At 36.7% G+C, this 23,909-nt stretch overlaps 1 protein-coding gene across 1 annotated transcript in view; it reads left to right on the top strand.

Annotated features, from left to right (window-relative positions):
* The window catches only part of LOC125140740 (acid-sensing ion channel 1-like), a 61,810-nt gene that overhangs the window by 37,484 nt on the left and 417 nt on the right, over positions 1-23,909 (top strand). The window lies entirely within an intron of this gene.

Here is a 23,909-nt window from a genome sequence, read left to right as displayed (position 1 = left end):
ATACAATAACAAGGAAGTAAAAGAATGCATGTGGGTTCCATAGCCAGCGTGTGCCATCTCATTTAGTGTTTAAAAAATATTACATGGTGTCAGAAGTTGTAAGTGCATCGAAAGAAGAATGGCATAGTTACAGCCACCATCAGTAGTAGGTGGGCATCAGAATGACTTAGTGATTGGCACATTTATGGGTTTGATTCCTGACTTGAGTCCTGTGTGTGAAGTTTGCATGTTTTCCTTGGGATTCAGGTGTTTTCTTCGGGAATTTTGTTTTCCTTCACTGGTTTAAAGACGTGTTGTAGGCTGACTGGCATATCTTTCTGTGTATGTGAGTGTGTGATGTTCCATGTTCTATTTTACTTGTCAAAGTTTCCACATACTGTACATCTGATGCTCCTGATACTCCCCTGATTATCTTTGATAATCACATAGTGAGAATCGTTCCACCTTCAGACATTGTGCTTCAACTGATGTGTGTAGTGCATCAGGCATCAGGATTCAGAACGACTCGTGTGTGCACTGGATGAATGTGTCAGTGTATCACAGTGTATCTCTGTACTCTTACCACATTGGCTTGTACAGTGGCTTGACTCAGTGGATACACTTTGAACAGTAAGCAACAAATACTGGGGTTTAACTACTACATTTTAATTACAGCTGCAAGGAGTGAAATGGAACCTCACGCTTATCGCTCACTCCACAGGAAAGCAGTGACTGTGATGGTGCTCAATGCTCTATAAGTATAGTGTGAAATTAACAGAAGGTTAAATATGGAATGCGACGACATACTCTATATACGATGACTACAGCAAGTTTAACACGTCACTTTATACCTGTACTGCAAGTCAACACACACTGCAGTGGAAAAAGCACAATTTTACACAAGCTTACTCCGTGGAACGAAATTCCGTTTACGACTGTCGGTGTGTAAAAAAAATTGAAATAGAATTTACAAGTAAACTAAAATAAGATGAACTAAAAATAGAATAATAAAGGAATACAATGCAGTCTGTTGTACAATAGTGGGAAGCTGTACAAGATAAAATCAACAGACAAAATATGGGAAAATATGGTATATGAATACAGTGACTGATATTTTGATATGAAAAAATGCATACAAATATAGTATTGAATAAAGTTTGTACAGTGGGTGCTCAGTTATAGTGTATTTTGTGGAGTGAGCTGTGCATAAAGTCTACTTGAGGTAGTGGGTGTTATGTTACAAGTCCAGAAGAGTCTAAGCTCTAGGTGTTCTAATGGTTGAGGACCAGGATGGCCTGCGGGAAGATGCTCCTCCTCATTCTCTCTGTGTTTGCCTTCGAGGAGTCAGAAGTGCTTCCCTGACCGCAGCTGAGTCCAATGTTTAGATGTTTGAGGTCTCCTTTTATGTAATATTCAGCAGGAAGTTTGAAAAGTCAGAAGCCGATGGCGATATGTCGAGCAAATACTGTATGAACATATGAAAAAAAAAACATGATACAGTGACTGAGAAAAAGCATAGTGTGTGTAAGGTTCCTGGTTTGCACCTAAATTCAGTTTAGGTGTTTAATTGAAATTAGTAATATAAAAAGGAACGTGAGTTATACAGGTAAATTCATTACAGCTCTTCATATTCCTGTTCATAGCTCGTGCTGCCGCTCATGTTCAAATTTAATCATTTGCTAGACTGTCGATTCAGATTGATATATACAGATGTGACAGGACGCAATGCAAGCATGCAGCTGAAGGTTGAGGTCCATGCTGAAGAACCTGGCAGCACAGAGTACCTCCAGCACCGAGGCAACACAGCCCACGTACTGTATAGTGCGTACGGTTGCTGCTTGCTTCCAGCAGCCTTTGATCAATAGAGGATGGAAAGAACCTTGTTGGCTTTTAACGTTTCACAGTGAGAAACACTGCCAGTGTGTGGGAGCATTAGGGTGGGTGATGGATGATAGTGAGACCTGGAGATGGATATGTGATTGAGTGTGTGGGTGTGTTATGACAGATTGCATTATAGCCTAAAACTATGGTCCACATGCATCCATATGCATTCTCTCTCTCTCTCTCTCTCTCTCTCTCTCTCTCTCTCTCTCTCTCTCTCTCTCTCTCTCTCTCTCTCTCTCTCTCTCACTCACTCTCTCACACACACACACAAAATGCACAGATTTGTCAAGTCAACTCTTTACTCTATTTAGTCGTTCCAGCCCTTGCTTCCTGCAGATTTTTCCGGATGAAATTACAATGCGAGCTTGTTTATCAGCCTTTTAGTAAAGTTGTTTGTTTTTAGTAGGTCACACTGAACAAAGAGTTCCTGACAGGCTTACAAATGTTTCATTAACACTATTTTTTTTTCATACTCAAATACGTAAGTTGATATATGTCAAACACCCATAAATTACTTTTCATTCAGAATGCATATTCATTCAGTTGTTTTACATTAAGGCCCACCCACAAAACCCCATATATGGCAATGCTCACTGAGAGTCGATAATGACAAACTGACAGCTGAATAACGACAGTGCTGCCATAGACGCACACTAACTCTTCATTCTTTTATAAGGTGCCATTTGTTTAGTCTGTATAGAATAGCTGATCTTATTTGTCTACAATTGGGTTTCAGATAAGCGTTATTAAATGGATGTATTTTAAAAAAAGACATTTAGACTAGACTCCATAAAAAATAAACAGCAACTAAACAAACCAAAACCAATAACATAGTTGAGGTTTACTTAAGTACGTTTTCTTGTATATAAAGTTACACACAAGCTCTCTGGATGTCTGATAGGATACGCTTTTTCTGAACTAGCTAGATTTTCATGATTGCAACAGTTCTCGTCTAAACACTCTTCTGCCTGGTTTGCAGATACATTTGTTTATCTGAGACATTTGCATTACATTTTCTTCTCTCAGTCACTGTAATCAAAATGACTTTAGCAAAAATGTCTATGATTCTATCTTCTATTGAAAAGAAAGTTGACAAAATCCAGTCTTTTTTACTTCCAATTTAATTTTACCTGATCAGAGCATTTTTAAAACAATTGGCTGGCACGGAGCTGAGTCTCTTTTCATCGGGCGTTAGATGTTTCATTCTGACTGATGCGATTGCTCTGGCAGACATTTCATTTAACAAGGTTCAGCATCTCTCAAAGATCAAACCATGACAAATCATAGAATTTGATTCAGCATTTCTTCCAAGACAAATCCACTAGGTTTTTCTAATATAGAAAAGAGATATGTTTCCACATATACTGTATTGTCTCCCTTTGTGTTTTGGCAAAGTTCTCGCAAGAGGTTTTCTATGAGTTCGACAAAACGCAATGAAAAACCAGAACCGCTGTATTTTTTTTTTTTTTTTTTTGTGAGTTACAGGTTTTTACTTAGATAAAACTCCTGAAGAATTTTTGGAGGTGTAATACAGAGCTACTCTCCATGATCTTCCCAGTCGACCTACCCGGTTTTTATTTATTCAGGATTGTATCAGCTAAAGTAAAGAATATGTTCTGGCCCTTAATATTTGAGCTCCCAGAATAACGTTTTAACAGCTATGAGACTTGATCACTGAAATTCAACAGAAACTAAGATAACCACTCTTTACAACCGTGGTGAGCAGAAACGCATCTCAAAACACACAACACAACAAGACATAAGACAAATGGACTATAACAGCACTGTTTCCACTCCCATAAGTCAGTCAGAAGAGCATTTAAAATCTAGCTAGTTAGAAGAACTGAATCTTTAATATATTTCTGAAAAGTCAGTAACGTCAACAACAGTGAACAATAGTAAAAGATATATATTAAAATAATAAATAGTTTAGAAAATATAGGATATAGTAAAATATGAAAAACATAATATTTTAATAAATGCATTGTGCATGTGTGTGGTAGGACTGTGCAGACATTCTCAAGTGTCCTCATTCAGTAGCCGGCTTGCCTGAGGGTACAAACTCCTCCTGTGTTTCTCAGTGTTGGTCCACAGGATCCACTCTGACAAGTCTCGCCTGAATCAGGAGCATACATTTTATCGATCCAAACCTGTCATGTACTGTACAACAAGTCAGGCTGGTGGTGGTAGTGTAATGGTGTGGGACCTGTGTTTTTATTTACATGTTTGGCCAAGTAATTCTAATTGTGCATTGTTTGATCTAAATATTGTTGCTTATCACGTCCATCTAATTATGGCCACAATTTATCCATTTTATGATGGATAATTCCAGTATAATAATGTACCATGCCACAAAGCACAAGCTCACATTGGTTTCATAAACATGACACTAAATGTATGTACTTCATTGTACTCCCCAATCACTAGATGCAGATGAAGTGTCCAGGAAGTGTAAAGAAACTTGTAACCAAGAGTTCCAGAAAAGATGGATATTTGGATCAACATGTATAAGAAGCTAAATCATTAAAGATACTATTTATATATGGAAACAAATTATATTAAAAGACGTTTGACTTTTGACTTTCCCTGCACTTAGTTATGTGAACTTTATTTATAGGTAGATTTTCGTTAATTCATATGATGAAAAATTAACTCGTAAATATGAATCATTAAAATGATTCAAGTTCCCATTCTCTGCCCACAGCTGGTACTGTACAGCTCCAAGGTGTTGGAGTCAACACCAATGTCCAGTGCACTTCTGACTAAGGAGGTGCTAGAACGATATTACACAGCATCATTTAAATAAATAAGTCTTTATTCCATAAACAAATTACTAAAAGAAATTGAGCAAAAAATAAAAATAAAAACATCAGAAAGTTTTTTAGTGTTTATTATATAGAATAATCTAGTAAATAAAAAAGCGCAATATTATCCAGTCATTTTTAAATAGCCCTGATGTGAGGGTCACCTGCCAAAGCCTTTACATCCAGTCTTCAGTCGGTACAATTGTTTTTGTGCAGTAATATGAAATACTACGTATTCTACCTCGCAATTCATTGCTGGTGTTGTTGTCCAGCATGGGTGTCCAGGGCGTGAGCTGAGAATACACAGGAAGTCAGTTTATGGTAAGGCACCACACACACTCTTCACTCGTTTATTCACTCCCTTATTCGCACTAAATAATTTTAGACAGAAGAATCTCTGGCATTTTTTGGGAGCTGCATCCAAACTATAGAACCTACAGGAAACCCATTTGTATACAGGGGGGAAAAGGATTCTTATCAGACCCCTTGAGACAGTAATACTACTTGCTTCGGAACGATGTCGACCTATTAAACATATTGATTGTCTGAGTTTATGTGCTTTAAGGAGAACATGAATACAGTATGTGGGGAAATACAGTAGGCATGCATTGTTAGAGAAATCTTGGGTAAACGTAGGGCAACTTGATTCAAGTGATGGCTGCAACTAATTAAGGACTAATGAAAAACTAATCAAGGAAAGCTAAAAGATAAAATTTGACAATTAAAATAGATGGAGGTTAATTTCATTATTATTAGTTGGAATGTTTTTTGAAGCACACTGTGGCATTATGTCACTTGATTTACACTAAAATGTGATTGAATATGGTGAAGTACTGTACATTACTTTATTAAAGAATCCTCTAAAGAATGGGAAGACTTTATAACCCATTATGCTGTTGGCCTCATGATGTAACCTGTGTTTTCATATCTGAGATTTTGTAATGACAAATCATTTGACGATTTTTGTAATTATTTGTTTGTGGGAACGTCCTTGGTTAAGCTACGCTTCTCAACCGTTGTGAATTAAGGTGTCCTGCTTTATGAAGTTAGCTGGCTGCATTTCTGGTTACAGTATATGTATCTATGTTTTATGGCCTGAAAACATCAGAGAACATAATCATTTTAGAATTTGGCCAAAATTGTCATTTTTATGACAGCTACTTGAGTTGAAATGTACTGAACATGGACTCAAAATGAATGCCCGATCTACAAGATGAAAGTTCCTCACTTCAGACAATACCTGATGTAATATAACAGAGAAATTTCCCATTGTGCTACGAATAAAAGTGTATCTTATCTTATATACCTCAAGCATGTGCATTATGCAGTATTGGGCAGTAGTGTAGTGTTTCCTACTATACACAAAGTACATTTTCACCAAATCACCAAAATAAGCTGATTTACTGATTCCAGGAATTTAAAACTAAGAGTCAAACCCAAAGCTTTGGCGTCGATTCTGCACACCAAAAATGATGCACACGTGGGAAGGAAATAGAGTAGGTGCCATCATTCAGCTAGATCACCAAAAGCAGCTCAGCACGAACTAAAAAGTTCCAGATAAACTCTCAGTTGGCTTTGTATACAAACTAACAAAGTAACTTGTTATTTAAATAATCGAATATGTTAGCAACATTAGTTGACATTCTATTTATATACCGTGAGTCTACTGACTTTTAAGAGTTTAATGAGTTTAAGTATGATAAAATATTTGATGTATAATAATGAAAATTAGTTTTTTATTTATTCATTTTTAGATTATTCATGTACTTATATGTAAATGATCATGTCGAAGATATCTGTCTTGTCTGACACTTTATAATGAAGTCATATCAAATGAGTCATTGAAAAATAAATAAAAAGTCATCAGTGTCCCAATGTATACTGAGTCAGAGTCTTTACCAGTTCCCATGCTCGTGTACACGATATACTGATTCAGCTAGGGATCTAGCCAGTGGATATTCAGTTCTGTGTTTATTTTGAATTTGTCTGATTTGAAATGAACAAAACACAGTTTTACTGCAGGTAAAGCAGCGCTGCAAAGAAACTGGAAGGAGTAAAATATGTTCCGAATACTGTCGCTTGAACACTTGATAGTTTTTTCATGCTGTGACTGATTGTCTGATGAATGTCACCAATATTATATTGCAGTTTAGTGACTTGATAATTAATGAAGCTCAGCTATGAGAGCTGTACCAGTATTAGTTGATTTATATGCGTTTAGTTACAGTACACATCTAGATACTGTACATAAGGACATCACTGGAAACCTTAGAAACTGAACCGTTTCTTGGCAGCATACTAATTAACTCTGGTACCACGTCATTATATCACTGTGTCTGTGTTGATGTGGAAGACACTAAAAAAGATCTCTAACGAGATCAGTCACTGGATCAGTTATAATCCTGCTGACTTTTCTGTTCCACAAGCTTGTATCTTCAATGCTAGGACCTGCCCTGGCGTATAGGCAGTAGAATCTGTTCAATGATTAGCGTGAAACTTTTGATCTAATGAAGGTCTGATTCACAGCCCTAACATGCAGGAGAAATTAATCCTCATTAATATTAATATATAAGATGACTAAGCATAGAGAGGGCTAGGTATCCCGCAGGGTATCATAAAAAATCTAAATTACAGAGACACCATGATTTGAGATTCATGACCTGTGTTTAATTAAAAAGACTCAGAGCGAGTTGATGGCTTGATCGCAGTTATAAATACAGATGACAACAGGCACCGTGACAAAAAAAAAATAATAAATTGACCTGCTGTTCTGTGTTTTTATGAAGGCTGTGAGTCCAAAATCAGATGCCTGTCTTTAAAGCGTCTATTGAAGTGTTCTTTTTTTCCTTCTGCTCTCTGCACACCTGCCTCACTGAAACAAGAAGTGTGTTCAAGATCAGCAGTACATACAGTACAATACCAGCCTAATTTGTGCGTTGAGTAAATTATCTTAATTGCTAACTTGTGAATGTTACATTGTCAAAGGAAACCAGGGGTTGAGCAGAGAGAAGTGAGGCGTCTATAATTCTGCAGGAACAGGGAATTATTTTTAACGTTTTTGTTTAAATATAGTTGAACCTTCACCTCTGAAACATAGACAATATTCCGGGTTTGATGTTTCCTTGTTATTATAAGCCAGTGATATAATGGTAGGTATGTGGGATGTGCTCTGTAGGGATGTGCTCTTTGGGGATGTGTATCTGTGTGCCAAATTTAGCAAGGAGAAATAATGGTAATGAGAAGAGAGATTTTTCTTTTGTATTTAATATAGAACAAAGAGAATGTATGAGAAGAGACCCAGACAAGGTGAAAAGCTTTCTTCAGCAGCAGCCTGTAAGGCAGGAGAAATGTCAAATTCATATTCTGCCCGAGCCACATCAGCATTTTTATGAGCTCCCGAATGGCCATAAACTAAGGCTATTCGTTTTTAAATGTATTAATATCTATTTTGTTAATTAAAACTAATATAAAATAAAAACTTTCAGGAAATTGCTAGGGAGCAGAGACTATTAAACTGTGTGCAGTTCGGTCTAGGTGATTAGATTGACTACAGTGATTAAGGGTCTAAATATGAACTATAAGGCCAAAGTCAATGTGGTTTATTGGTTAACATGTTTACTTCACACCTCCATGGTTAGAGGTTCGATTCCGACCTCCTGCATGTGTGCATGTTCTCTCAGTGCTTCTGGGGTTTCCTCTGTGTACAAGTCCCAAGACGTGTTGTAGACTGATTAGCATCTCTAAATTATCTGAAGTGGTTGTGTGTGATTGTGCCCTGTGATGGATTGGCACCCCATCTAGGATGCCTTCTGCTATGTAACCCCACTGCCCTGGTACAGACTCCATGCTCCCTGGGACCATCTGTAAGATCATTGGTACAGAAACTGGATGAATGTCCAAAAGTATGTGGACACCTGACAATCACACCCAGATGTGACTCTTCCCCAATCTGTTGCTACAAATTTGGAAGCACACGTTTGTATAGAATGTCTTTGTGTCCTGTAATGTTACAGTTTTCCGTTAGAGGATCTAATGCCCCTATTCCACCCAGGCAGTTTGAGTCAGAGACTAATTTAAAATCAGTTCTTTCTTTTTTGACACCAAAGCACCGACTCTGAACCAGGAAAAGTGGTTCCTAAGTAGCACCAAAACATTGCTGGTCTAGACTTAAGTACCACTTGCATCAGGGGCTGTGGGCGGGGTTACTCTGACCAACAAGACAAAAGAGAACATTGTTAGCGACATTTTTAAATAATTTTAAATCATTTATTCAGGCTTTGCCATGTTTGGATGACAATGTAGGTTCGCAAAAGCCATGAGCATTAACAGTAAAGCAACATCGGCCATTGTTGATGTTGTGTTTGTGTTTGCCGCTGCTGCGCTAATGTTGCTGTATAACGTTGTACTGTTTACAGTGATGTAATACTTGGCTCTGTTATGGCTCTCTAGCCCATGGAAAGGAAACCAGTTCTTAGAAGGCTCGCCAACTTCGAACCAGCACCAGCACTAGCTCTGAATCAGCACCCGGTTCTTCCAGGTGGTGGAAAGGGGGCATAAGAGGCCCAAACATGTTCCAGCATGACTATGCCCCCATGCACAAAGCCAACTCAACTCCAAGCTTCCTTGCCCAACACTAGTGTCTGACCTCAATAATGTTTTAGTAGCTGAATGAACACAAATCCTGACAGCCACATTCCAAAGATCTAGCGGAAAGCCTATTCAGAAGTTATTATAACAGCAAAGAGGGCTTACATCTGGACTAGGATGTTCAACAAGCACATATGGTTTCCAAATTATGCGATTAGCTCAGATGATTTATTTAACATGCAAACTGAGAAACTATTCAATATCAATAAAGACACTGATCAGCATCCCTGTATGGTTTGCTAATGATAGTAAATAGTTAGACTTGTCTCTAAAACAAACTGTGCCACACAACTCTAAATGGACCCACAGCTCTTTCTGGTATCTTAATCATATGGACGACAGAGAGGAAACAAGAGAATGAGGAAATGTTCCTCAGATTGTTTCTCCTGTTAAAGTGAATCTGATGAGTAGATCACGTGCTTGCATACTGCATGCCGTGTTCTCAAAAGACTCACAGACAAACTTGTTAAAGTGATGTTCCATACCATTAATTATCATATTAGAATCTGATCAAAAATGTGAGGAATAAATTTTAAGAAAATGAAATGTAATCACCGGTAAGTTGCTGTAATATAAGTTCTTGGCAAGTCGGTACTTATTTTTTGGTATGATGCACCCATTACCACATGTCGCCTTTTGAAAAGCAACATCTGAGAATTTTTCTTGTTTCTTCTGAACCTACTAGCCAATTCATCTGAGATCAGTGATATGTCGCTCTATTGCAGTAGAGATCTTTTAGCCAGAAACTATATTATATAGCTACAACTGGAAACTGGCTGCATTTATGATGGTAGTTTAATACAGGCAATGTTACTTATAGCATGGTCTTCTCATCTCATAGCTCTGTAGATTGAGTCAGTCCCAGCCTAACATAATTGCCATGATCTTTTTCATTGAACCAGTGAATCCATTTCCCACCTGCACTCTCCACAGGCCATGAGAGACACAGATTATGCGATTGAATCAATAAAAGCTTGTCTCACAGACACCTCTCAGTGGTCCAGCTCACACAAACACTGTTGTTAGATAGGTATTTTTAGCACAATGCTTCATTGGACCCGGGCCATGTTAGTGCGACCATGCCACTAGCGGTGTCTGTTGCCAAGTTTCCAGAAAAGCCGAACAGGGACGGGGACAGATCTCAGTTTCAGCACAGTGAACATAATCCACTAAACCTTACTGTAGACACCGGTTCTGACCACGCCAGCTGTAATACAAATCACAGTGTTATACTAAAGCACTTGAACTAATACATTATATCTACAGTAGGTATGTTTACCTGCACCTATTTTTGTCAACGCCAATGAATTTAGTTGCATTGCAGATTCCAAAGGTACTTTTTATATGAACCCCAATTTATTTAGATGTTCATTAAATACATTATGTCTCCTTATGTCATGTTTAATACATAATATGTATAATGCACATCTAAAAACTGCTGGGTTAAAAAAAACAACAATTTGGGTTATCATGTTTAACCCAGCATGCTGGGTTGTAATTTTAACTCAACTATTAGTTAAAAAGGACTACACTGCTGGGTTGAATTTAACCCAAAATGGGTCAGAAATTTAAGTGATTAAAATAATGAATCTACAGCAATACTTAACTCGGTAATCCAACCCCGTCCGGAAGTATGTGGAAGCAATTTAGGTTTAGCAATTTAGCAATTTTTAATGATGTAAATAAAATGTCGTCCTTCGTTTTATTAACACACGTTTTCTTATTTTTCCTAAAGGATGTCTAGGCTAAAATAGCAAACCTTAAATCGTATATATAATATGTCTAATATACGGAGCTGATTTCGTCATAACAGCATGTAAAACGCTCGCATTCTATGAAAATGTATCAAATATCACAGTAAATGCTTTACTGACTTCAGTCAGAAAAATTTACTTTAAGAATACAAATTTAAAATATGAAAACATTTCAGAACATTTACATAAACCTCAATATCATTGTTGTATAAGAAAAATAGAAGAATTGAGAATAATGAACGTGCATCAAACTGACTGCAGTCAGGAAAATTTACTTCCAATTAAATATGTATGTGAAATATGAAAACATTTCATGTAACTGTACAAGTTAAACAACACAGAATCCAATGAAGCAGTCAGGTCACAGTAATAATAATAAAAGTTTATTAACTATACACAGTTTAATTAGTAATAAACAAAAAACAAAAAAAAAATAAGTTACAGTTTGTCTGCAAAAATGAATGCTGGCAGAACTCTTACTCTCCTCCCGTGGAAGTCCATACACCACAGTCTGTAGAAACTGCCACACCAGGGAACACTGCTTGCTGCCATCAGCTAATTACATAGAAAATATTAATGTCAGTCAAAAGGCATTTTATCCAAGACTTGCTTCTAAATTGTCCTAATTATCCTGGGTGTGTCACGAATAAAATGGCTGTCGAACATTTTTAGTTTCAAACCTTATTTAGCCTGAGCTGACCTCAGACATTTCCGCTTGTTTCAAACTAACCATAGGCTGTACAGGAGTATACGAATTTAAATTTAATCCTGAAAAAAACCTATATACTATGTAGTAGCTTGTAGTGAACGAATCTCGTTTGCTGTTGAATGTACCTCACAGCGAAGTTAAACAAAATGTAGAAGCAGAGCGGGAAACTGGATGTCCTAACAAAATACGTTAAACCCCACCGTGTCAAACCCGTATCTAACACAGAAATCATTTATAATAAAGTATATTTAACATGTACAAAAGTAATATGTAAAAAAGCATTTACCTTATTCCTTCCATGCTCTGATGAAGATGCCACACACGCTCTCCTGTTTACTGATCTGGGATCTGTCGTTAGCCGGCGCACGGCTGTCACTTGGACGTGAGGTACTGTAATCTTACTCTAACTGACTGAAAGCCTAAATTGCGCATATAACATTCGTTTATACAGCAGATTTTTTTATGGCTATGAACATCGTTAAATACATATTGAATAACTTACGTTTCAGACAGAATTTCACTCACATTTATCTGAAGACGCAAAGAAAACGGCGGCTTCTCGCACTGGTGTCGTCCGATTTTTACGTTGACGTGAATGCTCTCTTTCACGTCCATGTTCCCAAAAACAACCCAGCGTTTATTAGAGAGCACTACACTGCACATGTGCACAAATGTATTTTTAAAACCAGTTGACAACATTTTTTTAAGCTCTACATTGAGGAGTTTATATGAATTCACTGAGGGTGTCAGTTGCTGCTGCCTCCACAGGAACAAAATCCCAGACCCAAATTCAGGGATCGAAGAAAGACAGAGGCTTTATTAATAAAATCACGAACCAGCAGACACAGGAAAAGACTAGGGGAAAATTGGGCAACTAAAATACATGAGATACATAGAGAAAACCAAGTAACAAACAACACACAACAAGGACTCAGTGCAAACAAAACAAAACAAAAGAAAAAACACGCAAGACAACAGGTACAATTGCTGTATAAAACATTTTTTTATTATAGGATGTACAGTTTTTGTTTTGCATGGGGGTTAATGATTATTTTCCTCTAACCATTTTTCATCATTTGCCCTCCTAACATGTCCTATAGACTTGGGGAAGTTCTCTAAAAATGTTTCTTCATGAAAAGGCCACGCTGATCAGAGACCTCGTTCCAGATGAGTGTGCCAGTCATATCGGGCCAATCAATTCCCACAACTCTGTCCGAGTCGGATCAATCAATTCTCAATTAACGTAGTGCTCAAAGACAAGCGATCAATTGGGTTCCACTTGATGAATAATAAACGCATGGCTAATGAGGTTTATTACTCAGGGCCCCATGCCACACTAATCTACACAGTCTGCCCTCTGTGCAGCGGCATAATGGCCGAGTGCCAGGAGCAGGAGCTCATTCCCACTGAAGAAGCATGAAAGGGCTAGAGCGAGGGAGGCAGTCTGGGTAAGGATGTGCCAAGCTCTCAAAAAGATGAGTCAAAGATAAAACAGATCCTTATCCTGGCTTAACAAGCGGATAAAATTATGGATGAAATTATATGAAATTAATAATGGTCATTAGCCTGAGAAGATTGTGTTTTAGTACTGATCTTCATTCTAAAGATAACATAGAATTATTAAACATTACAAGAACAGAGGCTGTACTGTTTTATGATGCAGAGGGTGGTCTAGAAAGGAGGAAGGGGGGTCTAAAATGTAAACCCTTTTATATTTTACTAGACACCCCCAACTACTGGAGCCTCAATGGATCAGGTGAACGTTAAACATGAATTGAGGTCTCTAGAAGCATTTTGTTAGACAGACGATACACTCTTGGTCACGATGGTCCTTTTAAAGGTTGATGGTTGAAGTCGCTCTGGTAGAATCCTTAAATGTCAAGTCCTACCAAGAGAGGATTTGACTTTCCTAAAATGTCCTAGCTTGTTTTTTTTTTAGTAGACAGTATTTGCTGTGCCAAATGAGTAACAAAACAAACAGCAGTAGAGCTTCTCAAACCTCTTCCAGCGCAGGAGCTACTAATGTACAGATTTATTCAAACACATTGAACACAATTCAACAAATTCATTCCACTCCTTTATTAGGCGTTTTTTTTATTTTCAGTAGGCTTCTGTGATTATCGATATTATCATCTTTAAATTATATCTTGATTTGGTTTACTAAAGATATTATATTACTAGACATACTGTACCAACCGTTGCACATTTTTTGTAGGAGAACTGCAAAAACACCGGCATACACTGCTATGATTTATCACTCAAAAAAAAAGAATAACCTTTTCCTCTCTAAAAAAATGGCAAATGAACCAATTATTATCACATCTGTTAATTGAAATCTTCAATATTAACAGATACTTCCTGGAAGCCATGCCCACTTAACACAATCTGTTGCTGTCTGTCAAAATAAATGGAGAATCTTTTAAGTTTATGAATTTGAAGTAAAAATCTGTTAATGTGTGTTTAAACAGTAGACAAATATACATTCATTCATTTATTTCATTTTCTACCGCTTATCCGAACTTCTCGGGTCACGGGGAGCCTGTGCCTATCTCAGGCGTCATCGGGCATCAAGGCAGGATACACCCTGGACGGAGTGCAAACCCATCGCAGGGCACACACACACTCCCACACTATGAACAATTTTCCAGAGATGCCAATCAACCTACCATGCATGTCTTTGGACTGGGGGAGGAAACCGGAGTACCTGGAGGAAACCCCCGAGGCACGGGGAGAACATGCAAACTCCACACACACAAGGCGGAGGCAGGAATCGACCCCCCCAACCCTGGAGGTGTGAGGCGAACGTGCTAACCACTAAGCCACCGTGCCCCACTGACAAATATACAGCGAATTAAAAAAGATTTGGTGGTTCAGTAAATATGACAAAATGATTTTTACACAAAAATGGAAATTATTAGAATTACATATGCTTTAAAATGTGTAATAGATTAATTCATTTAAATATATTATCTAAACCCAAAGTGTTTTACTTACTAGTTTTTGCAAGTGTTAACAAAAAATGAAGCAACGATTTGCGGTGTGGTTTTTTAGCTCAGCAATTTTGCGCAATATGCACAGGTTCTTTTCGATATTTCTTGTTTCATGTCGGCTTTAAGGCTTAAAGCTATTGCATTTTGAAATGTTTTGAAAGATCCAGTGTTTCGGGAAAGTTACTTTTCTTTGTGTTTCTCAGTCTGCAATTTAACTTTATTAATGAATGTTAAAGGTGTTAGTGACTGTGAACTAGTAATCATTATGTTTTGATGTTAGATGTTGGGTTTTTATTTCAGGCTTGATATTTGTGTGGTTTGAATAAGTAATTAAGAATTTTTTAAGGAGAACAATCCTTGTCATATATAACGCCTCAATCCTTTCTTACAACAAACTTACTTTTTAACTAAGCATGTTTTTTTTCAGTGTATATTTAATCTCTCTTAATTATAATTAGGAACAAGTTTTCTTTTTTTTACTCAAAAAAAATAGACTTACAATAAGGTATCAAATTGACTTTGAAAATGAGAATTTTCATATTTTTCCACTTAGGACTAATTCAAATATTTTCTTTTCTTTTTAAAGGTTTTCTCCTGTTCTCTCTTTCACTCTCCTGCTAAATGAGCGTGATCAACAATAGAAATGTCCACCATGTGAAGAATAGATGACTGAGTTGTAAAAGGATTCTACTGAAAGTTAGCATTAGGTTTTATTCTGCTGCTTTCTTCGCATTACAGCAGAATCACTTTATAATCGACTGTCCAGCAGAGTTTTTATGACTGTCATATTTTTTAGCTGCACAGCTGGTAATACACAGCTGGCTATTATACTTCCCATTCTGTCCTTAAAGCTGAAATGGTGTACAAGCTGCTTTTACACACTTTTCAGGTTTAATGATTCCAGGTGATTAGATCATGTATTTGTTTATCGTTTGTTAATCGTGATTGTATATTAAGCCTAGTGTTCTTTTTATTCCTGGATTTTTTACTCACAGATTAGGTTTTTATTAAAAGGGTTAGAAAATCTTGACAGAATTCATTAATAAATATAATAACTAATGGGTTTGGGTTCCTACACTGAGAACCGTGGCTTTTTTTTTTTTTTTTTGTAAGATGAAAAAAAAAGAGCTCTACAAATACTCTTGAATTAAACCAATGAATTAAACTTTAACCTTATAGTCAGTGTTTCACTCTTTGACTTTGCATAAATAGGAATTTTCAATTACTTGCCATCTCCACTGTGTATAAAAATGGATTCAACAGGCCTGGGAGAGAGGATAATGGAATAAGATATCGGTGATCTTACTAATCTTTAACAGATAATATTCCACTTTGTTGGAAGTGATGGAAAAGCTCAAGACAAATAAACGAATAAACATAAAATCTAAAAATTCTGAACGGAAACTGTATAATAGATTACCTTAAAGAGTTCATTTGCAAGTATAATTCATTCCTATTTATTTGGTTAAGACAGTGGCCTTCATTTATATATCGTTTAATGATGTCTTGTTGGTGTAAATCAAAGCAGACTAATTTTTTTTTTTTTTTACAGAAGTACAGGAACAATTATTTTTTTCATACACTTGTGTGTATGCTGATGAATCACCTGTTCATCACCAAGCAGGAATCTAATAGTTTGTTTTAATGTCATGTTTGTTTTGTGTCTTTTTTATGTTCTTAGATTTTTAATAATTGCAGTAATATAAAATGTCGAGTTTTACACATTGTTCTTGATGCTAATCCTGGTCTTTCAAGTAGGACAAGCATGAGGATGTGGTGTATATTCAACAGTGCAGTATATTGCTGATGTAAAATGATATGATTATCATGTCAAGGGATACATCAGTAAATATGTAGATTTTATATAACAGAGGTTTCTGCATCAACCTGAATATGCTTCATTTTTTTTGTAGCTGCCTGGAATCTAGACTCTATAACCAAAATATAAAAGTTTGGCTTCACTCTGGTCTCTTCCTCCAGTCCAAAGACTGATTGAAATCTTTAAATTGTCCGTAGTTTGTAAATGGGTGTGTGAGTGTGTGTTTGATTGTCCCCTGCCTTGTGCCCCCTGTCCCCATGGCCCAGTAGGATAACTGAGGTTGAAAATAGATGGAGTGGAATGGAAGCTCAGCTTCAGCATAATTAGTTTTTCAATATCACCCATTCCCCTCCAGTGAACATATAGCATTCGATTACATTTACTAAACACTAAATCCTAAATCAATATAACTATTTTTCATAATTGGATGTCTTTGCTGCACAAGCTTTACCATAGTGCTGATGAAATTCATGATACGAGAAGATGTCAGTTTTTTCCATATCATCTACCGTAGTCATGCTTCGTCTGACTGCTCACGTGGATGATTCCTTGCAGAAGTTTCTCACATGTAAAGCAGATTGCCCTGGCTACCCACCAGCATTAATTTCTCACAAGTGCATGTCTTTAGTCTGGTGTATCATTTCTAAGCTCCTTTCCTGGCGATGCAACAAACATATTAAAGTGACTGCTGGCAGGGGTTTGAAAATGTTGCCAACCGTCATTGGTTCTAAAGTTTCAGCACAATCCCAACGCAGCCATTTCCCCGTGTTAGTATATTTATCTAGGCTGGTGGTCTCATTAGGGAGAGTATAAACTAGGAATACACTTTCTGTTTGAGCTCTGCCAGAGTTCCCTCCTTCACACATTTCCAGAGGCGCATGAGTACTGTGCATTCTTAACCATGCCAAGAAATAAAAGTGGGGAGATGAATAAGAAAGAACCAAAGACAGATGATGTGTATTTTCCCCCAATGACAGATACAAGGGAGAGAGGGAAAAGGTAAAAACAAATCTGAGATGAAGAGTATGTTAATGATCAGTTGTAAAACTGTTCATCGCTGTCAGAGACAAACAGTGATAGTATGAAATTATCAGGACAATCTTGTAGCTTCAATAATCTGTTTTAGAAGTGTTCATGGAGCTTTGTAGTTTGACATAAAAAGGGAAAGAGGGACTAGGGTAGAAGATTGAAGGCAATAAATATGAGAGCTGGAATTGTTTCTGTACTTGTAGAGAGAATTAGAAGACAGAATGTGGTTATTTCAATGTGTATCCCAAACTGCTAATCTGTATGGTTCTATGCCATTTTGTAGTTTAAATATTATGAGAAGTGAATTAGCACTGAAAACTCCATCAAAAACTGAATGCTGCATAGTCCATGCACTTAACGCTTGCAGCTTTGATTATGTAGTAAAAGAGTGGTGGGGCTACCAGGCACGGTCGATAGTTGAGAGAACATCATCAAGATGTCTTTGGGTTTATCTTCGTATTCGTGATGTTAATTCTCACTTATTGAAAAATTTGACTTTAGTTTAGCATTTTCACCAACAGAAATATAACTACGGAAAGGCTACACCAGTTTAAGCTACAGACTGAACAAACCTAATTTATGCAGGAAAGAGAAGAAGGGTGGGGGAAGAAGAATGGAGATAAAAAAGGAATGAGGTAGGGAGTTCTATCATTTCTGACCTTCGTGTGTTTTATCACAGAGACACACCACAACAAAACATATGAAATGAGAAATACGGCATCTTCAGAGACAACCTAAGCGTAAACCTTTCATGAATAATATGAAATATAACACATGAATGAACATAAAACATTCGAAAATAGTTATAGATTCAGAGGCAAATAATTACAGGAAAATAATTAAAGGACATATATCTTTTCACGTAGATAGATAATATAAAGTAGAACCTTTAATTTTGTTGATATCAGTGCAACAGTTAAGCACTTTCTAATTCATTCAGTTAAAGTGCTTCTCACTGAGCCGTGGCCAAAATGTCATCGTACAATTGTGATTAAAGGTAATTATTGTATTATGAAAAAATACCACCAGCACATTTAGCAACAGCATTTTAAGGTGACATGACCGACAAATCTAGAAGTGTTGCCTCAGAAAGAGAAAAGCAAAGCTAAAAGGTGCATTAATTAAACCTATAATAATAAATGCCTCTATAATATAAGTTGATATTTAGATTGTATTATATTTAGATTGCATTGTATATGTGACTGTTTTATTACTAATATGGCTGGAATCTGGTACAAATTCACTAGCTGAGATAGTTTTATGAGAGAAGAAGGGAATGATCAGTTTTAACAGTTGGAAACTCTTTCTGTGAAGGCTAAAGGTATAATATTGATATCTTGATCTCTGCCAAATAGCTATTCCTAGCCTCCTTTGATAAAACCATGCTTTAAAATCTTTCACTAAAGTAAAGATACAACGCTCCAGACTATTATTAAACAGTCAACTTTTTCTTTGTTTGATAGACATAACACCCCTCTATGTATATGTTTAACTCCATTTTGCCGTTAACAACATGAGATTTCAGACAACTCAGAGTTCCTCGCCGGTAATTACAAGTTGGACGATGTGAACGCTTTTTTTAAGTTGAAGGTTATAATTATAGTAATTCCAACATGAATTGATGTACAAGATTTAAAAACATTGGTTTAAAGCAAAAAAAAAGGCTTTAGCTAGATGTTAATTTTATATATTTTATATGTCTTTTTATAACAGATTTTTATTTTTTATTTTTACACAAACCTGAGCAACACGCGTTTTACGAAATATAAAATCTGATTTTTTTAGGGGTTTTTTTTGTTTTTGTTTTTTTGTTATGTCACTCTCTACACTCATGTTAATGGTCCATATGAGAGTAGACACTAAAAGCTCCAAGAATTTGTTGTTTTCCTGATCTTACCTAATCCATTAGCAATATAAAATTATTAATTTGTTTATACTGAATGGAACTTAAGTCTACTGTATAAAAGGTTTAAACATGTGAAACTTAAAGCGTAATCCACAATCTCTCATTTAGAGGACTGAGCAAGTAAAAAGACGCAGCATGTGAACGATTTATTTGTTTCATAATAAACTCAGTTTATGTAAGCTAAGCTTGTTACCACTATGCTGTATTTCTGCACCATAAAACACACAGTATTTAAATCAGTGCTTGAAATACAGTATTTTACAGATGGTATGTGAGAAAATATTTCTCACAAACTGGCAGGTGTACAATTCAGAAATTTCTGAAATGCCTAAAATGAATGCAGTCTAAAATCCTGCAGATGGTCTTTCATTAGTGTATACTGAAAGAATCAGTGAGTCTTTCAAATCCATATCATACAGCTTTTGACTGACACAGTTACTTCTACTTTATTCAGTCTTTCACTTAAAATGGTACTGAACCCCACTTGGACATTGGACTGCTGGGTAGGATTTGGGGCAAGAAGCTTCAGGAAGATGTACTAAAGCGCTGATAGCATACAGAATAAGAATTCTGATAGATTGTGGAGTGTTAAATGTTAGTGGAAATGATGGCTCAGGGCTTCTGTGAACATTGACATCTACTTCCTTTAAAAAACGTTCACAAATGTCTCATGTTTTGAAAATTGCTGGTGGAGACTGTAAAATTGGGTCAATCACGCTTTGAGCTAACACCGTAACAGACATCAAACTTTATTGTGAAATATACTGTAAATATACTATAGCTGACACACACCCTGCCCCCCCCTTTCTCTCTCTCTCTCTCTCTCTCTCTCTCTCTCTCTCTCTCTCTCTCTCTCTCTCTCTCTCTCTCTCTCTCTCTCTCTCTCTCTCTGTTTGTCCATAGCTTCCTCACTTCCACGTTCTCTTTCAGAAGAGACACTAGCTTTCTAATTAGGGCCCCCCGGCCTGGTTGCCATAGCGCTTTAGTTGCCATGGTGTCCATGAGAACGGGCAGATACAACGCTAAACATGCTAACTAGTGAAATACTGTGAGTCATGACCCTAGCTTAGAGAAAAGAATAAATATTGAGCAAGAATACAATTCTGATTTCACTACTTAATAGACAATCTTTCTGTGAAAAAAAGGATACCAAAAACGTATGCCATGCTGATTTTTTTGCATTCCCTCGATGGTCTGCAAGATCAGCCGTTACATTAAAAATGTTAATCAAAAAATAAGAGAAATATCATAAAAGAAAGGAATACAACTCATAAACATTAGTACATTAAGAGCTGCAAGGCTGGATGTCTTCTGATGACAGTTGTAGACATTTCCATTTATTTAAATGTGGATATTTAGTCTCAGTTAGGGGTTTGAAAATTTCACAGCATGAAAAGCTAGTCGAAAAATATGACTCCATGGTATTAATCAACCATTTCAAAACAAAAAAGCCTGTTGGGAAAATGAAAGGAACATTTTACTATGAATTCTTTACACAAACACCACTTTGTATCTATTTGTGCAGTAGATATGAACAGAAAACTTACAGTTGGCTGCAATAGTGTGATTGTGCTCAGAATTAACTAATCATATTGAAATTATCAAATGTCACCTTTTATCAACAAAGTGATTAAGATTAACTCCAAACAAAGGGTAAATAGGTGAAAATGATCCAGAGAGGGATACTTATAATATATCAGATGTCATATAGAAAACTGATGAAAATGTGCAGGACAGGACATCCCTCCAAAACTGAAGGGCAAACATAACATTTTCCAACGTTATATGTTAATGTTTGACATAATGTAATATCGATTATTTTAATTGTAAACATATTAACTTTTAATATGTTAAACAACTTTAAACACTGTTGATCTTCATGATAATCATGATCCATGAATCATAGATTGCTTAAAGTTACCGTCTATCTGTTAGACAGCTGAAGAAGAAAAGTTTCACCTTCCAGCACAAAAACGACTCAGAGTATGAATCTCTGTCAACAAAGGATTTGTCTATGTTTTGGAATGGTACAATCATGGCCTAATGAGCCAGATCTAAATCTATTAAATAGCCTGGAATGACTTGTAGAGCACTGTTCTTGTACTCACTGTGTACTGTGCTCACTGTGTACTGTGCTCGCTGTTGAAGAGCATCGATTCCTGAACAATTTTATAGATCTCGGGCTGTTTTGCAATCAAGAGTGGAACAAAGTTGCTAAATCAAGCTGTTAGACTTTCAGCCAAATAAGACAGTGTCATATTACAAACAAGGGGTGTACATACTTATGCCAGCGTGTTATTGTGAGTTTGTTCTTTTTTCTTTTGAACATTTGACATTTTCTTTCACTTGAATATTGTTGGTTCTGTGAAAATTGGTGATGAAAAAATATGTGAAATTATTTGTTTATTTATTTATATATTTATTTTTGACGGATTGCCTTCTCAGACAGACTGACTGACTGACCATGAGTCCTATGGTTGAAATGTGTCAAGCTGGATTTTTAGTGTAGATAAAATTAAAAATGTATGTAACACCAGCTAGCATGCAGTGAATTATTGTTATGTATCCTCTGAGCTTGTTTACAAGCAGTTGCATCATTTTCCAATGAGTCGCTGAGAAATAACTACAGTATAGCGGTACTTTAGTTAAAGTTGTGTCGTTTCATAAGAGTTTGTATTCGTTCTTAAAATAGAATTGTAGTGAATAACTTCAATATAATTGAACGTAAGACTACTAGGTGTTAGAAAGGACTGTGTCATGAAGGCTTTTTTAGCTTCATACTTGCTGTATTTATCTCGATTGCTATTTATTTATAGGTATATGTGTCCTCTGCTTATCTCTCTATGTCTGGAGGGTTCGTTTAAAACACATGGCATCAGCCAAAACTCTAAATTATGTCTCAAGGACACCTAATAAAAAGGACATATCTCTACATGAATGATTTCTATTGTTAAAGTGCAGTTCTTAAAAAAAAGTAGTTGAGAAACAGTATGATTTAGGGGAGTTGTTGCTGGATGAAAAAGGCATGTGAACCACTAGCGTACAGGATCATACTCCATGACTAACCATGAAACAACACGTTGACACCCAGGTCTCGCCACAGCCTGAGTAGGTTTACTAGAGAAATTGAAAAACAGCTTTGCTTATGCATCACATTCACACACGATCTCTGTTACTCATTCAATCAGACAGAATGACTAAATGCTAAACCCTGACAGCACACTGCAATAAACTTGCAAACCCTAGACATCAGTGCTGTCTTTGATTGGATTATTATTATCTGGGGCCACGGGAGATTTAGCTTTGACTCACGGCAAAAGATACTCCAATATGACAGACCTTTATAGACCATTCTCAAGACATTTGATTTTAAAATTCACTCTTTTTACAACTCAAGCTTTCTCTCGGCTGTAGAGAGGTTCTACGGAAGTACTTTACAAAGTAAAACAGTTACGCAAGCTAGTTAACTGGTACTGGTCACACACACACACACACACACACACACACACACACACACACACACACACACACACACACACACGCACAAACACACACAAAAACTTTTTGCACATACGCTAACTAAGACTGAGGCTAGAGTATCTGATGCCAGTTTTATGTAATGCACATGATCTTTAATTTATTCACCTTTAGTATCTTTTTATAATGATCAGGGTGGTACAGCATCTGAGAACCTGGGTGCAAGACAGCGATGTAGCCTGGCTGGTATGCCAGTGCATTATAGGCCACCATGTACAGTACACACATTCACATTCACACACTTAGAGGCAATTTAGGTGATTTTCACACTAGGCACATTTGCTGTGGCCCAAATCCGAGTGCGATTGTTTCTAACACGATTCTATGGAACCCTGGTGCATTTGCGTTCATCTTAAGTTATTACAAACACACACAGATTTCTTTATTTTAGACCAGAATGAAAGCCCCATCAAAGGCATCAGTCTAATCTTTTTTGGCAGGTGGGTGGAAAGTGGAAAACCCATAGGAGACCTAAAGGAAACCTACATAGACAGAGAGAAAGTGTGAAACTCAAACTGGGGACCCTGTGAGGTGGCAATGTAACTGCATTCATAACCTAATATCCAAACAAATTAAAATGAGTTCAAATGAAATACGTATCCGATCATTCATTTTTTTCCTTTGAGCATGTCAAGAAAACTGTAGTGTAGTGCTATTTATCAGAATATTGATGCCATATTATTCTATAGACCAGTTCTTTTAGGTAGTTGACTCGGACTTTCTTCTGTAGCATCATGTTACTAAAGGAGCCCTTTGAACACCTGAAATCAGAAATTTGGTAGGTAACAAGACCTCAATCAGGACGCTCTGTCAGAATGGAGACACCCCAGCACGTCTTCTATTGTTAGACC

This window comes from Tachysurus fulvidraco, chromosome 2, assembly GCF_022655615.1.
Source record: "Tachysurus fulvidraco isolate hzauxx_2018 chromosome 2, HZAU_PFXX_2.0, whole genome shotgun sequence".
Classification (NCBI taxonomy): domain Eukaryota; kingdom Metazoa; phylum Chordata; class Actinopteri; order Siluriformes; family Bagridae; genus Tachysurus; species Tachysurus fulvidraco.
The sequence above is the reverse complement of the archived record's forward strand: the minus strand, read 5'-3'. Positions and strand labels throughout refer to the sequence as shown.